The sequence below is a fragment of the Oryctolagus cuniculus genome, chromosome 3, assembly GCF_051225735.1.
Source record: "Oryctolagus cuniculus isolate XC-2025 breed Fujian yellow rabbit chromosome 3, ASM5122573v1, whole genome shotgun sequence".
In the NCBI taxonomy this organism is placed as follows: domain Eukaryota; kingdom Metazoa; phylum Chordata; class Mammalia; order Lagomorpha; family Leporidae; genus Oryctolagus; species Oryctolagus cuniculus.
In genome coordinates, this window is record NC_142869.1 from 99,926,158 (window position 1) to 99,936,667 (window position 10,510).

Here is a 10,510-nt window from a genome sequence, read left to right on the forward strand (position 1 = left end):
ATGATAGTTCTTACTTTCAACCTTATTGTGTAAGTCTAATAAACAGAAAGCAAGAAAGGATTAAAGATGCAAGAGATTTATAGGAGTAAATGCTGTGAGGGTAAAGAACAAAGAAGCTATAGGAAAATAAAAAAATCATGGTTAAGGTCTGATGTCCTAGAAGGACAGAGAACAGGAAAGTGTTGCATAGGCAGGGTTTCAGAATCTGCACCTATTCTAAGACATTTAAACTAGACTGCTGGGGAGCACGGGAACCAAAATCTCACATTGGAGGAGTTATACATTTCCCAAGAATGTGATAATTTCAGTATCCTTGCCCCATTTGGTTACTGGGAGCAGCCCAGGAAAACAAGAGTTCATCTCAGGGTGTGGCAACTAGAATGATCCAGCATTAGTTTCCTCTTTCTGGAGATCTGAATGGTATATTTTTATGGTTATCATATCCAATGTCTCTGGAAGAATGTGGCAAGTAACAAAGGTTCTCAAGGCTAAGATCTAATCCAGCATTACTTGAAGAATTTGTAGTTTCAAGGTAAAAATGTAGCAAAGGGGTGAATATAGTATCTTTGTAAAACCTTTGAGTGTTTTAGGGTGGCTCCTCACAAACCCTTTTGGTATATAAAAAGTCTGCCTCGAGTCTGCCTTGTTAATCCCTGCGGTTTTATGACCCTTGAAGTTTTTTCTTACAGAGACTTTTTAAGAAGCCCAAGAGAGACTAGAAATGTAGGTGTGGCAATATTTTCTAACAAATTTAAGGATAGAATAGCACACAAGAAACACAGAAGGTATTTTTTATTGTGCCAACTTGAACTTAAAAGCAGAGAGACAATGTAAAATGCAAAAAACAAAGAAGAAGTGCCGCTCCCCGTCTTCGTGGAGGAACGACACAGGACCCTGCGCTGTTCTTTCGTCTGCTCGGCCCTTCCCGGGTTTGCTGCTGGTTCTTCCCGGGTTGGCTACCGTCCCTTCCACCTCTGTGGAAGGGCGGTTCCCCCTGCCACATTCCCCACTTCCACGGGGGAGCGGCGCACCGCCGGCCGGCTCTCTCTCGGGGGCTGCTCAGATGTTCCTCAGGTGTTCCCCTTAGATGTTCCTCGTGCATGTTGTCTCTCTCCTCCTTTATAGTCCTCTTCCACCAATCCCAACTCTGCTACCCACACGCCGAGTACGCTGCTCTCCTCCAATCAGCAGTAGGTCCTACAGTTTATTGGTTGAACTGGAGGCAGCTGTGTAGAAGCTGTTTTCTCCTCTCCCAGCGCCATATTGTGGGAGAGCAGATGCATAGAATAAGTCTTAATTCCAGTAACAGTCTAGTCCGGGTTGCTCCCCACAAGAAGCAAGACTCAACATGAATCTCGTTGAGACAACTACTCAACTGCAAAAAACATGGGCTGCCTTTTGAATGGAAAGATGCAACTCATTTTGATTGTATTTCAGAAGTGCTGTGGACTAGAAGCTACCATGCACTCACTTCCTGTTGCTCTCCTCTTCCTGGTGCCCCCTACATACTATATTTCTACTGGGTTATCAACATAGTTATCCAATGCCTGTCACATGAGTGTACTTTGGGTATGTGGGACAAAACAACAAGCCCCTATGTTTCCTCAGTCTTCATATTTAGAGGAAATTTACTAGATCAGAGGGGCTATCATATGGGTGCAACAGGTTAAGCCACGGTCTGCAATGCCAGCATCCCAATATGAACACTAGTTCAAGCCATGGCTGCTCTACTTCTGATCCAGCTTCCTCCTAATGCATCTGGAAAAGCAGTGGGAGATGGACCAAGTGCTTGGGTTCCTGCCACTATTGTGGGAGACCTGGATGGAATTCCAGGCTCCTGGCTTCAGCCTGGCTGACCCCCAGAGTTGGGACCATTTAGGGAGTAAACCAGCAGATGGAAGATTTTTCTTGCTCTCACTCTCTCGTATTCTCTCTCTGTAATTCTGCATTTAAAATAAAGTAGTTTTTTTAAGAGGGGAATTTTGCTCAACTACTGTATTAGTAGCTCACATCAAAGATCCTCCTCTGTATCCTCTGATTTAGATGAAAGAAACTTGGACCTTAAACTAAAAGCTAATTCTATAAATGGTTGAGATATTTTGAAAGTCTTATGAGCATCTGGACTAATTTGCAGATGAGATAAATATAAGTAATTTGTGTTCAAATGAAAACTTTGGTGTTTTAAAACAAATAACAACTGATTGTTTGACTTTTCTCATATGAGAGTTGATTCTGTATTCATTTGCCAAAGTGTAACTGGTATTATTGGCCATTTGGGGAGTGAGCCAGCAGATGGAAGGTTCTCTCCTGTTTCTCCATCTCTCTCTGTCACCCTACCCATCAAATAAATAAAGTAAATCTTTTTTTTGTCCTTAAAGAAAGAAACTTTCCCAGTGAACCTCAGACACTGTGTTGTAGAGGGTTAACCCCAACTGGACCTTACCATAACTTTTGACCTACAGAATTCTTAGTATAATAAAAAGATGTTTTTTAAACCCCAAGTTTTGGGTTTGCCCTCTGTTTCCTTCTGGAAAAGCCAAAAGCAAAGAAGATAAATTCAAAATAGTTCTCTAACTTACAGACTCTTTTTTAATTCTAAACTAGTTGCCTGTTTTTTTTTTTTTCCAAAATATTTGAAATGACAACAGCTATTAAGATTTTTGAGTTCCTAACCACATCCTATCATAATCTTGACACTGGAATTAAAAAAAAAACTAGACATATAAAATCATATTCCTGGAAAGATTATAATTCCAAAATAATAGTGTTTGCATGCAAATTAGTGTTTGCATGTATTCTTGAATATTATTAAATAATTATTGAGTTGAAACTATTTCAAAAGGGAGAAAAAGAACATTTATGTTGCTAAAATACATATACAAATTCAAGAATTTCTTGAATATTTTAAAATCTTAATTAACCTGAAAGGGAAGTTCAGTATATGAAACACAAGTATTTACACATATGGAGGTGCATGTTCACAAGAGGAACAACAGAGTCAGGAAAGGGGAAAGCGAAGAAGAGAGGGAGAAGAGAGAGGGAGAATGGAAAGGAAAGGAAGTATATGAAGCATAGAAACTCTTTTGCATATTTCCATGGGCTGTATTTTCCTAAAATGATAGAATGTGAGGCTACATAGCCACATGATTCCTCATTCATCAATTAAAATCCAGTCAATTTCACTTGACTACATTTTTTTCTTTGGGGTAGCAATATTTCTAGAGCTTAAGTGCTATTTACATTCTCAGAAGGGCCTTTGAACAGCCTATGGTGATATAACAGACCTTCATTCAGCGAAATCTTGCTGACAGCAGAGAGCAGAACATTGTATTTTCTACCCTTAAGATAATATAATTGCTAAGATGCAATTGCTCTTTCATCTTATGGTGGTAATCAATCAATGATTGACAAGTCTAATTAGAAGCTTTGGTATGTACAACATGATATCACTTTCTAACAGCATTGTAGCCTGAAACATCATTTTAGCCATCCTATAAGAAATATAATATTTTTATAGATAATTCAGTTTATATTGCTGCCATTATTATTTGCTTATAAGGAAATGTTTTATTGGGGTAGAAAAAGATACCCCCATTGGAAGTATAAGTATACTTCTCTAATGGTTTTATGGCATCTCCAAAGGCCTCCGTATTTCTGCACTAAAGTTTTGATGATTTTTTAAATTGGCAAAAATACATTGTAGTATATGTATACTTTTTTTTACTGTATTCAGAACATAGAGTAGTTTAAGTGTATAGATCCATTTTTGGATGAAAAGCATTTTTCCACTCTTCCCAACAGAGGTGACTCATAATGAGATCCAGTAATCTGATGAGAAATGAAATGTGTTAAAAAATATGGTTCTTGGTTAGAAAGTCAACATAAAATACTGTATTTTGGTAGGCATTGAAAATATCTAGAAAACTCAGTGCTCATTTCTTTGTAAAATATGACATGTGTTAAGTCTCTGAGCAGATTTTGCACATAGAAATATCTTCAAAAATGTTAAACTTCAAATTGGATAATTACACTGTATATTTGTCTTTTAGCATTTCAATTAGGATCTGTTAATCTTGAACTTGTGTAATTTACTTTGTATGCAGAAGGAGAAAGTGGAATTACAGGAAGTATTAAACCATTCTTTTTGTTCTTGATAAAATGATGAAATAATGTGCAAAGTGCTTTCCTTCACTTTTCTGATATTTCTTTTAGAAAATGAGGCTTTCCATCATATGGAAAGTGATAAATTACTGAGAAGGCATACTCTCCTTTCTTGTAAAATGTGAATTTTGTCAGAGGCATGGATTTTCCTAGGATACTAAAAGACAATATAATTTTAAAATACAATTTTATTTTTACTCTGCATTTCCCAATGCAGTAGTTTAATTAAGAACCTCCTTAAACAGTCTGTAAATTAGTGCAGACATATTTTCAAAATTAAGTTTAGAGACAGAAGATCAGTACGGCATCAGGAGAAGCACCAAGATGTGATCTTCTGCCGTGCTTGGAGGAGAAGGTGACTGGGGGATCTAAGGGAATTATCTGCTTACAATGTGGATGGTGCAAAGCACAACAGAAAAGGTACAACCAGGAATTCTCTATGAAGGTGAATTTTGAGGGATGTATGAAGTATTTAACATTTTCCATATTTTCTAACACTCTGAGTGTTCTTGCTGATACGTTCACTCCAGACAGCTTTACGATAGACCTAGAACACAGTTGAAATATGCTGCTTCTGATGACTTTGTGTTGCCCCCTACTGACAACATGGTAACTTTTAAATTCAAGTTGAAACCCCTACATGAATGTGATATTTGATCATGCAGCCTAAAAACATGTTTCTAAAAAGCAGGAAGAAGATATCTACTTTACTGAAGAAAAATGCTTGGAGAATATATGTGAAAAGTATTCTCTAAGCATTGGGAATCACAATTTATAATACTTCTCACGTTGTAAAATCACACAAATATATTTCTCAAGAAAAATGCTAGAATTTGGACCCGCTTTACTTTCTCTATCATGATATTTGTGGATTGTGCCCTTTGATTCAATTTAGTGCCCTTTGGCTTTTATACATATATCAGAATTCTAATTTGTAATATAACTTACTTATATATTTTTAAAATCTATATTATTTCCCAGAGACCCTATGCATTCTGCATTTATACATAAAATAAAGCTTCACATCACCACTCTGTTTTCAATCATTATCTAATGTATATGAAATAAAGAGGCCATTGAGAAACAACATCATTTGCAGATCATTTAATTTGAGTCCTGGTAGCTGTAGCCAAAAACAGTTGCTAGTGGGAGCAAGCCGTGGGAATCACTTGTGAGTGATGGGAGACAGTATTGCAGGCAGCATATGTTCCAAAGGTGTTTGTGTGCCTGCCTAAGCCAGGGAGGTTTATCACATGCCTCCTCCTGGTACAGTGGACAGCATTTACAGGCCAAGAAAATTTGTGCAGCGTGCTCTTACTTGGAAATATCATTTACTTGCCTCTCTTGAATTTTTGTAAGAGATTAGTGCAATAATAGTTAAGATTTCTGCCTTTCAGATTAATATATAAATTAATACATAATTAAGAATAGAAAGAAGCCATGAGTAAGAGCAGAAATGTGTCACTTTATGCTGAGATGATGCAAAAAAAAAAAAAGAAGTTATTTCAAAAGTTGAATTTTGTTTAATGGTGATCAGAAACTAAGCATACTATTTGTTTAGCAACTGAGGTGAAACAATATTCAGAAGGAATTGATTTATGATTGAGGGGTGGGGATGGGATAGACAGAATGACAAAGAGAGGAAAAATTTCAGATCGAGACCAATACACAGAAACTCTAGTTATTACTTGCTACTGAAATAGTGTTCAGCGATTAGGAAGAGTCAAACTGAGATCCACAGTCTAACAAAAACCATAGCTCATTTGAAATTTGCCACTAAACATAATTCTTTTTTCAAAACTGTTTGTCAGTAACTTAACTTTATAACTCTTCAGGAATGTTACTCGGTATGATAAGGTTTTGAGTTTAAAGGAAAAGCAAAGCTTCAGAAATTTCAGGGAGTTCCTAATTTCCCAATCATCTTGTCTCTACTAACCTGTTAGTTTAAATGAACTTCATCTATGTCCTGCATCATCATCATCATCATCATCATTATCATTATATTCATTCTGGAATCAGATTGTGCTGATTGATATCAAAAATGGTTTGACTAGAAAAGATTTACTTAGAAGTATCATGTGACAACTTTTAGTTGAGTGAGAAGGTAGCATTCATCTACTCTTTCTCAACTGCCTTATAGTTTTCTCCTGTATCCTTAATTCAACTTACTGACTTCAAATGAATATTTATACTATAAGAGCTTATTTAAATAGTTTTTGATCTAATATGTCAGTTGGATCTCAAAAAAAAAAAAACCTGAAGCAAATATGTTTTCATATCCATTGACCATAAAGGGAATGATGTGACTTAGCACATTCAGGTAGTTACACCAGAGAGAAGACTAGAAACAGTTTCTTCATTTGTACCTGGTCACTGGACTATCATCTCATCTGTGTTCTTCTGACGCTCATTCTTATAAATGAGAACTGTTAACCTTAATAGTTGTGGAACAAGTAAAGCAAGAAAAAGAGGAAAATGTGCTGACACAAAGAGCTCTACTGCCTTTTTCTGACTTGTCTTGAATTTCAGTACTTTAAATTTTCATTTCATATCCTAAGTCTTAAAAAATTCTATAAATTTTGTACCTCAGTTGAAAGTAAACTTACAATAAAACTAAACATAGGAACAAAATTTGACATTGACTTATTGCCTAAAATATCTCTTCAAAAGTTGGAGAAGAAAAAAGATAAAAAAGCTCCCTATTTTAGCATATCTATAGAGAAAGCATATTTAACCAAATAAAAATATCATATAGAAGGTGCCCAGTGGGATTTCAACACATAGTCGGGATTCTTTCAGTAGGGATATCTCTTAATGTTTTAAGAGAATACAAATTGCATTTTCTTTTTTTTTCTTTCTTTTTTTTAAAGATTTCATTTATTCGAAAGACAGAGTTACAGAGAGAGGTAGACACAGAGAGAGAGAGAGGTCTTCCATCTGCTGGTTCACTCCCCCGATGGCTGCAAGGGCTGGAGCTGTGCAGATCCAAAGCCAGGAGCCAGGAGCTTCTTCCAGTTCTCCCATGTGGGTGAAGGGGCCCAAGGACTTTGGCCATCTTCTACTGCTATCCCAGGCCACAACAGAGAGCTGGATCGGAAGAGGAGCAGCCGGGACTAGAACCAGCACCCACACAGAATGCTGGCGCTTCAGGCCAGGGCTTTTAACCCACTGTGCCACAGCGCCATCCCCAACAAATTGCATTTTCAAGAAGAGTTTCCATATGTGCTTATAACACAATGTGCTGCTATTAGTCTGACATATTTTTAAATTGGCTAACATGTTATAATTCCTTATTTTTGTGTGAAGTAAGATTTCATCATTTTAACAAAAATTTCAAAGATAATCATACCATACTTTCTTGACAAATTGAAGAAATGATAAGCATCATTCTGTGTTTCTGTGTTCATTGGTGAAATTTCCCCATATCTGAGCATAAACTGTAAGATGCCTGATGTAAAACTAGTACATTTCAATTCCATACATGTACCACAAGTATCCTCAACAACATTCTCTTTAAAAATAATTACTTGGAGAACTACAAGGAACATGTACTGTGCTAAAATTGTCAAAGAGCCCATGGTAGCAGAGTAAAAAAAGTAACTACATTTAGTTTAAAAATTCTGTGGCCAGTACTGTGGTGTAATGGGCTAGACCTTTGCCTGTGGCGCCACCATCCCCTATGGACTCAGGTTCAAGTCATGGCTGCTGCAATTCTGATCCAGCTCCTTGCTTTTGCCCTGGGAGAGCAGTGGAAGATGGCCCAAGTGCTTGGGCCCCTGTACCCATGTGGGAGTCCAGGAGGAATCTCCTTGCTCCTGGCTTCAGATCAGTAGGGCTCCAGCTGTCCGGCTGCTGTGGCCATTTGGGGTGTGACCCAGTGGATGGAAGACCTTCCTCTCTTCCTTTCCCTCTCTCTGTCTGTAACTCTGCTTCTCAAATAAATACAAACTCAAATCTTTTTGGAAATCATAAGATACTATCTGAATATGAGTTTTTCCTTCAACTTTTCAGATATATGTTGAAATTGTTGACTTACAAGAAAATATGCTAAAACCCAAAGTATAAATATGAGGGGAGCATATCAGAAAAAGGTCAAGATTAAGTAAAACAAAATCAGAGCTTCAGGTGCTTCATTTCAATCTATTTTTTTCATTTACAACATTTATTAGATTTGCATGTGATTTTTGTTGAATGAGCACTACTATAATAGAAATTAACATTTAAGACAATGCCCCAGTACTGCCAGTGCCACAAGAACCATCTTTAAGGCAAACAACAAGAAATCAAAGACAAGGTGGGAAGAAAGAAACCATCTCATTAGTGTAAAGAAAAAGCCCTAAATGTTACATAAGTTGTGTCTGGAAAAGTTGTCCTATCAGGCAATAATATTCACTGATCAATATTTCCCATGGTTTTTCATGTCTGTTAACTACACTCGGCTCTCTGCCCTGACTCCGTTTCTCTCTCTTTCCTGGGGAAATACTTCTATCAGCTGGTTTCTAATTCTGTGGTCAGTGCTACCACTGAATGCTAAGACAGGACTACTGGGAAAGTGGCAGCTGTGGTCCACTCCCCATATAAGGATGAGGTCTTTCAGTTACTCATTCCTCCTCAGTGCCAGTTATATGTCCTGAAAGATAACAAAATGAAGAGATTTTCTTCAAGAAACATAGAATTCACCATTAAGTTTGAGCGCTCCTCAAACCCATTTCTAGGCAATTGATCCTACTTGAAGCTGATCCAAGGAATGACTTTTACTCCCCTTTTGTTCATTAGAGGTGCAGCTCAGAGCCCTCAGTGGATGTTGATGTAGTAGACACATTCTAGACTAGCATGCGGGGTCTGGACAGCAGAACAGCACTGCAGTGCCCCACAGACTGCACAGTATATCTTGAAACAACTTGTAAAGTGTAAGCACTTTGCCTCTTCCTACTCTCTACCCCATGACCCTGCCTAGTCCTTCCTTGACTGTAATTGCCCCGTTCAGAAGTTGTTAGTGACTCTAAAGTTCTTACTCCACCAAGTCAAAGCTCTTCCTGGCTTTTACAACCCACCATCAGTTTGTCTCTTCCTCTCTTTCTGAGGTAGAACAGACTAGCAGTGGAGATTTGCATGCAGGAAGTTTGTGCCTACTTCAGGAATCCTTACTTGGTGGCTTTGGGTTTGCAAGACCTTTGGTGAATACTCAGTCTGACAGGAAGGTATGCCCACATCGTTGCAGGGAACCAGCTGGCTCTGGGCAGTTGTCCAAGCAGCTTCATGTAAGGCATCACGATCATAAAAACCTTTGTTAGTATTGGTCCTGACATCTGTTTTTGTTAGGTTCTGATCGTAGTTCTTTAGGCAACAGTTATTTTCATTGTGCCACTTTTCAGACATTGTTGGTCATGGATAGCAATAGGTTTTGTTCTGTATTCATGACCACAAATGCAGCAAACAAGTATTGGTGAATGTCTTACCATTGTTGAAGTTTTGCAGGCTATCAATTCAAGATCATGTGACTCCATTTTACTGGTGTCTGTTGAGAGTGGTGGATGGTGGATGGTGGAGGGAGGTCCACATGGTAAGCCAGGAAGCAGAGAAAGAGAGAAAGAGTAAAATCTATTTAATTTAAAATGGAATAAACTCTTAGTAAGTACCTACCTAGGAAATACATTGTATAGAGAAATTAAAAAGTATACCATCATCCTTGATGTTTAGAAGTTATGATCCCGTGAAGTTTCAGAAGCATAAATGATTACACAAGTAGTTATAATATAAGGAAGAATAAGAGGGTATATACAAAGGTAAAATAGAACAGTTAAAATAGTCTTGTAGAGTGTTAATAATTTTAGTAGGGAAAGGAAATAATACCAGGGGAAGGGACTGGGTAAGAGAGCAGTGTGTAGATTTAGTTTGCAGAATCAAGAGTGGCATATGTGGGCCAGCGCAGTGGCATAGTAGATTAAGCCTCTGTCTATGGCTCTAGCATTCCATATCTGCACCAGTTTGAGTCCGAACTGTTCCAGATCTAGCTCCCTACTAATGGCTAAGAAAGCAGTGGAGGAACCGAGCACCAAAAAGGAAACCTGTTAAAGTGAAATGAACACTATGAGAAACGGTGACTTGATCAACCCTTTCCCTGACTGTTGATGAACAACTTAATATGTTATCCCTCTTAGGATTTTTTTTGTTTGTTCTACTTAATACTTTTGGTTGAATACTGTAATCAATACACAGTTATTCTTAAGTGTTGAAACTTAACTGAAAAGTGATTGCTGTTAAATATAAGAGTGGGACTAAGAGAGGGAAGAGATGTGCATTTTGGGACATGCTCAAGCTGACTTGCCCCAAATGGTAGAGTTAGAAA

General features: G+C 37.7%; 1 pseudogene; it reads right to left on the bottom strand.

The window, feature by feature from the left end:
* Nucleotides 1-9,305: 9,305 nt before the first annotated feature.
* LOC138849132 (zinc finger protein 475 pseudogene) lies at nt 9,306-9,623 on the bottom strand (annotated as a pseudogene).
* Nucleotides 9,624-10,510: the final 887 nt, after the last annotated feature.